The sequence below is a fragment of the Cebus imitator genome, unplaced genomic scaffold (genome assembly GCF_001604975.1).
Source record: "Cebus imitator isolate Cc_AM_T3 unplaced genomic scaffold, Cebus_imitator-1.0 Scaffold647, whole genome shotgun sequence".
NCBI lineage: Eukaryota > Metazoa > Chordata > Mammalia > Primates > Cebidae > Cebus > Cebus imitator.
Window position 1 is genome coordinate 495,347 of NW_016107962.1, and position 6,099 is coordinate 501,445.

The window sequence follows — 6,099 nt, forward strand, 5'->3', positions numbered from 1 at the left end:
TTCTTTCCTTTATGGTTGGTATACATTATGTCTTGTTAGGAAACCTTCGTCTACCTCAGGGTCATGTAAAAGTTTTGCTGTTTTAGCTTTCACATTTAGAAACACAGTCCATCTGGGAAGGATTTTAGCATGTAATATGTGTTGGAGTCAAGATTCATTTCTTTCATATGGAAGCAAGATGATCCAGCACCATTTATTGAAAAGTCTACCTATGGCTGGGACCAGCGGCTCACATCCGTAATCTCAGCACTTTGGGAGACCAAGGTGGGTGGACCACCTGAGCTTAGGAGTTCAAGACCAGCCTGGCTAACATGACAAAACCCTATCTCTACTAAAAATACAAAAATTAGCTGGGTGTGGTGGCAGGCACCTGTAATCCCAGCTACTGAGGAGGCTGAGGCAGGAGAATTGCTTGAACCCAGGAGGTGGAGGTTGCAGTGAGCTGAGATCTTGCCATTGTACTCCAGCCTGGGAGAATAGAGTGAGACTTTGTCTCCAAAAGAAAAAAAGAAAAGACTATCCTTTCTCCACTGCTCTGTAGTATATCCTTGTGACCATATATGTGGGGGTCCATTCCTGAACTCTGTATTTCCATTGGTTTATTTGTCTATTCTTGGACCAGTGTTACAGTCTTAATTAAATGTGCTTCATATTAAGTCCTGATATCTGGTAGAATAAAGGATACCTAAATTGGACCATATTAAAATTAAGGACTTGTGTTTATCAGAAGATAAAATTAAAAATATAAAGGCAAATCCTACAGTGGGAGAAGGTAACTGTAATACCTGTATTTGACAAATGATTAATATCTCAAATATATCAAGAATGTCTAGAAATCAATAAGAGCAATAGAAAAAGAGCAAAAGGAATAGGCATTTCACAAAAAATATCCAAATAACAAATAAGCTTATAAAAAGATGCTCGACTTCACCAGTTAGCAAGGAAATGGAAGTTAAACTACAACAAGATAATCCTCAACATAATCCTCCATATCTACAATAAGATAATCCCATCAGAAACGGCCAAATGAAAAAGATAGGAAATAAACAAGAGTGGGCAAGGATGTGGAGCAGCCAAAACTCACAGATTGCTTGTTAGGAGCATAAACTAGTATATACACTTTGGAAAACTGTTTGGTAGTACCCATTAATGGTGAATACATGCAATACCCTATGACCCTGCTATTTGACTCCAGTTCTCTCTCACTCAAGATAAATACGAATATATGTTTGCTAAAAGATATGATAGAGGCCAGGCATGGTGCCTCACATGTCTAATCCTAGCACTTTGGGAGGACAAGATGGGTGGATCACGTGGTCAAGGGTTCGAGACCAGCCTGGCCAACATAGTGAAACCCCGTCTCTACGAAAAATACAAAAATTAGCCAGGCATGGTGGCATGTACCTGTAGTCCCAGCTACTTGGGAGGCTGAGGCAGGAGAATCCCTTGAACCCAGGAGGAAGAGGTTATGGTGAGCCGAGATCATTCCACTGCACTCCAGCCTGGGCAACAGAGTGAGACTCCTCAAAAAAAAAAAAAAAAAAAAAAAAGGTAGGATAATGTTCACAGTAGCTTTATTCAAAACTAAAAAGTATGTAAATGCCCATCAACATCAGAATGGATATACAAGTTGTGCCTGTTAGGGTCATAGCAAGGCAAGCCCATAGACCCCTCCATGTTCTCCCCTGCTAAGCCAAGCTCATAACAAAAACAGCCTCAAGCCTTATAAATAGGGCACCTAGGTTCCAGGATGTGGTCGCACCTGGTTCTCGAAATCAGGATGCTGACCCAATTAAGGAGAATGTCAGCTCCTAAGAACCAAGATGTGGTTTTTCTTAGAATAGTACCCGGCTACCTGCAAACCCCCTAAATATCCCCCATAGTCTTTAAGTCAGGCTGCTGTCTTCACTGCCTGTGGTGAGGCAGCCAGCCTGGCAAGTTAAAATAAACTTGCTAAACCTGACCTGGCATCTGCCTCTCTATCCTTTCGGTCAACCTCACATTTTGGTGCTGAAACCCAGGACGGGAGTAGATGCTTGCTGCTTTTCTCTTTCTCTTTCCCTGCCTCTGCGGCTAGCTCCCCCGTCCAGACCCAGGAGGGAAACCCCAGACCTCCATTGCCAACTGTGGTTATTTCCATCCAAATTATCACCTCCTGGCCAGTAAGTTGGATAGAGGTTTGCCTCTGTCTGGTTCCTCAACCATCTGTTTTCTGTCTGAAAGTCCCAGCACTAGGCTGAGGACACCTTTTGGGCCCCAGGGGCCTCAGTCCTGTCATCTTGGGGACACCTAATTCGACAGCGACTGTTCCAAATTCACTGTCTTAGGTGAAGGAAAAAGGGCAGAGGATGCTGTCTCCTGTCTTCCTTCTCGGCAGCCTCATCCTCTTCTGGCCTTTTACCATGGGATCTGGCCAGTCCGTTCCATCTAAGACGTCCTTTAGGATGTCTCCTCCGGAATCTAGACATCCTTGGCCTTTAGTCTGAAATCAGGCCCCAAAAATCTAATTCTCTATTGCAATACAGCCTGGCCCCAGTATAAATTAGACAATGGTTCTCAATGGCCTGAGAATAGTACTTTCAATTTCAACATTCTCCAGGAGGGACCTTGACAATTTCTGCCACCACAATGGTAAATGGTCTGAGGTTCCCTACGTTCAGGCTTTCTTTACCCTCTGCAATCGCCCCCTCTCTGTCAGTCCTGCTCCACTTTCCAAATCTTCCTTGCCCGCTCAAAACCCAACTCAATCTCTCCCATGGCCCTCGCAGATGATGCGTCCTCTTTCGACCCAGCTGACTTCCCTCTCCTCTGCCAGCACCCTGAGCCTCCACCAGGATACCCTGAACCTCCACCTTAGGCCCCAGCTCCAGCTCTCCCCTTGTCCCCTCCCCTCTCCATTCCCCCTGCTTCTGACTCTGACTCCTCTCCATCTTCATCCCACACCTGCTCTCGGACCTGGTATCCCCTACGGCCAGCTCCCTTACTCTCCTTTCGAGAGGTGGCGGGGGTGGAAGGCATTGTCCACGTTCATGTCCCCTTCTCTCTCTCTGATCTCTCCCAAATCGAAAAGTGCCTTTTGTCTTTCTCCTCCAATTCAGACACTTACATCAAAGAATTTAAACATCTTACCCAGTCTTACCAACTTACCTGGCATAATCTCTATATTATCCTCTCCTCTACTCTCCTCCCCAAAGAGAAGGAAAGAGTGTGGCTTGCGGGCAACTGCTGTCCCCTGAAAGGAACTGGCCTGGAAATATCAGCCTACAGATCCCGGCAAGGCATTTCGTAACCACATAATTACTTGCCTCACGGCAGGCCTTAACAAAGCTTCCTATACAGCTGTAAATTTTTAAAAACTCAGAACATTTTCCCAAAAGGCAAATAAAATCCTGCCCAGTTTCTTTCCTGCCTTACAGAGGCCCTCCAGAAGTACGCCCGTGTTAATCCTGCCCTCAAGAAGGTACAATTCTCAACACTCATTTTATCTCCCAGTCTGCTCCAGACATCTGACACAAACTTAAAAAGGCCATTAATGGCCCTCAAACCCCGCAACAAAACCTCCCTAACCTGGCCTTCAAGGTCTTCAATAACAGGGATGAACAAAGTAAAACAGACAAGGCCCAAAGAGATCATGCTAAATACCAGCTTCTCGCAGCAGCCATTCGCCAACCCAACAGCCTGGCTATGGCTCCCAGGGGCACAAAAGACCTGATAGCAGTGCACCTCTGGGGGCATGTTTCAAGTGCAGCAAGGAAGGCCACTGGGTGTGGGCATGTCCCAATCCATGGGCACCAAAAAGCCCTTGCCCCATCTGCCAGCACACAGGCCACTGGAAGTCTGACTGTCCTCTCAACAGGCAGACAGAAAAGCCTGTACCTCCAACCCGCAACCCCTTCACCAAGAGAAAAGGTAAAGAATCGCCTGCACTCCCACAGCTTAGCTGCTGAAGACTGACGGGGCCCAGAGTCCCCGGCCCCATCTGCCATCACTGTATTGGAGCCCAGGGTAATGCTGTCAGTAGCAGGTAAGCCAATCTTTTTGTAATCAATACCAAGGCCACCTACTCGGCTTTACCCGAATTTTCAGGACCAACTCATCCCTCACAGGTCTCAGTTGTGAAGGTTGACAGACTCATCTCATGTCCACAGGCCACCAGACCCCTTACTTGTTCCTTATTTAATACCATTTTCTCACACTTTTTCCTTCTCATGCCTCGCTGTCCTGCTCCCATTCTAGGTAGGAATCCCCATCACTAAAAGTCCCCTTATTTACCAACTCCTCCAAGCTGCACACCTCCCAGCTAAGGCGGGAGTTATACACTGCGGAGGATGCGAAACAGGATCCGATAAAATCTCAAAAAGGAACAGAAAGGCCACCAAGGCAGCAAAATAGCCTCCCTTTCCTGTTCCCCTGCCCCTCTCCTCCTCATCACCCCGCAATCCAACCCCAGTATTCTACCGACAATCTTCATTGTTACAACAAAAAGCCTCCTTCCAGGGAAAGTGAATAGTCAAATATCAAAAAAACTCATCTTCCCTCAAGAACAAACCAAAAAAATTCTAACATCTCTTCACCAGTCCTTCCGTATCAGTGCATACCCTGTCCCTTCTCCTTTGCCCTTATTTCTATTTTCCCCACCTACTTACCACACTAAAAACATAACCTCAAACTGTCATGTACGCTCTGTCGCTTCCTCTCAAGGGGCCTCCACTCTCCTACTATCTCTACACATCAGCTAAGAGAAACAGCCTCTCCCCATAACACACCACATATTAAAAGTCCTCTCCACTCTCCCCATTCCCCCCACACAAAAAAGTCTTAATTCACCTATTTCTTGCTCATCTGCAAAAAAAAGTTTAACTATCCACAGGACTCTATCAGCCACCTCATAAACCTTCTAAAAGAGGCCACCTCTCCATACAACCCCTATCAACTCCTTCCCCCAAATAAAGACCCCAATTCTTCCTCAAAGTCCTAACTCTTTTAACAGTCAGCCCCACTGCCTCTACTCTCCCTTCTCACTTCTACAAGACTCAAACAATTTCTCAATCTGTCTCACTGCTTCTTATTGCACTCCAATGATACACTTGCTTCCTGTTGCTGGACCTGTTTTTCCCTTTCCTCTACTGCCTACTCAGCTATCCCAATTTCTCAGCCCTAGGACCATATTCCCATTGGCTTCTCACACACCATCCAAAAAGCCTGCCTTTGTAGGCAAAGCCCTCACCCTCACTAGAAACTATCCCACTGCCCTCACTAACAGAGCTACCAAACTTCTCTCCACATATACTGCCAATTACAACTGCCCTCACCTTGCCACCCAAAGTCCCATAACCTTCCACACCACAAAACTTGGCCACGCCCCTTTATGTGTCACCTCTTTCAATGGACACATACATGTAGGCACCATCCCTCCCTCTGCCTGTGGCTCAACTCAACCCATCTCCCATCTCCCTTCCCATACCTCACTCCAAGTAAATTATTCAGTTTCCCCTGAAGCTAACCACTCCTTTACCCAGCCCCTCCGCATTACCTCCCCTCCTGCCTCTCAAACATGGAAACCTCTTCCCCAGACAAAATTTCTGAAAGGGGTCTCTCTCTCTCTCCTCTTCACTCTAGGTTACTAAAGCTGCACCAAGTCCCTCCAAACAAGAAACCTACATGTACTCAAACACCTACTTTCAATCCGCTTGTCTGTTTGCATTAACACTGCAGGCATCCTCTTCCTCTGCAGATTCACAACCTACTTCTATCTCCCTACCAACTAGACAGGTACCTGCACCCTAGTCTACCTGACCCCCAACATTAACCTTGTCCCTCCAAACCAAAAACTCCCTGTCCCTGCTACACTACACACCTCCCCCCCCAAAAAATCAATACAGTTCATTCCCTTATTAGTAGCCCTTAAAGTCACAACTAGTGTCAACTTAGAAGCAGGAAGTGTAAAAACCTCATTATCATATTTCCAGTTGCTCTCCCAAAACTTCCAATTGTCACTAAAAGAATGTCACACTTTATAGCCTCCTATATGTCTGGATCACTTATGCTTTCCTTTGGAAACAGCACAAAATAGTTTATAAATGTAAGTATCCTTGCTTA

The 6,099-nt window shown here is 46.0% G+C and overlaps 1 protein-coding gene across 5 annotated transcripts in view; it reads right to left on the reverse strand.

Moving 5' to 3' along the window:
• ZNF41 (zinc finger protein 41) overlaps positions 1 to 6,099 on the reverse strand; it is a 51,420-nt gene that overhangs the window by 30,252 nt on the left and 15,069 nt on the right. The window contains exon 1 of one of the 5 annotated variants that reach the window (XM_037734628.1): positions 1,405 to 1,427. The exons of the other annotated variants lie outside the window; for them this stretch is intronic. The gene's annotated coding sequence lies outside the window, so the exon portion shown is untranslated. Of the gene's footprint in view, positions 1 to 1,404; positions 1,428 to 6,099 lie in introns of those variants that run through there. 5 annotated transcript variants of the gene reach the window in all.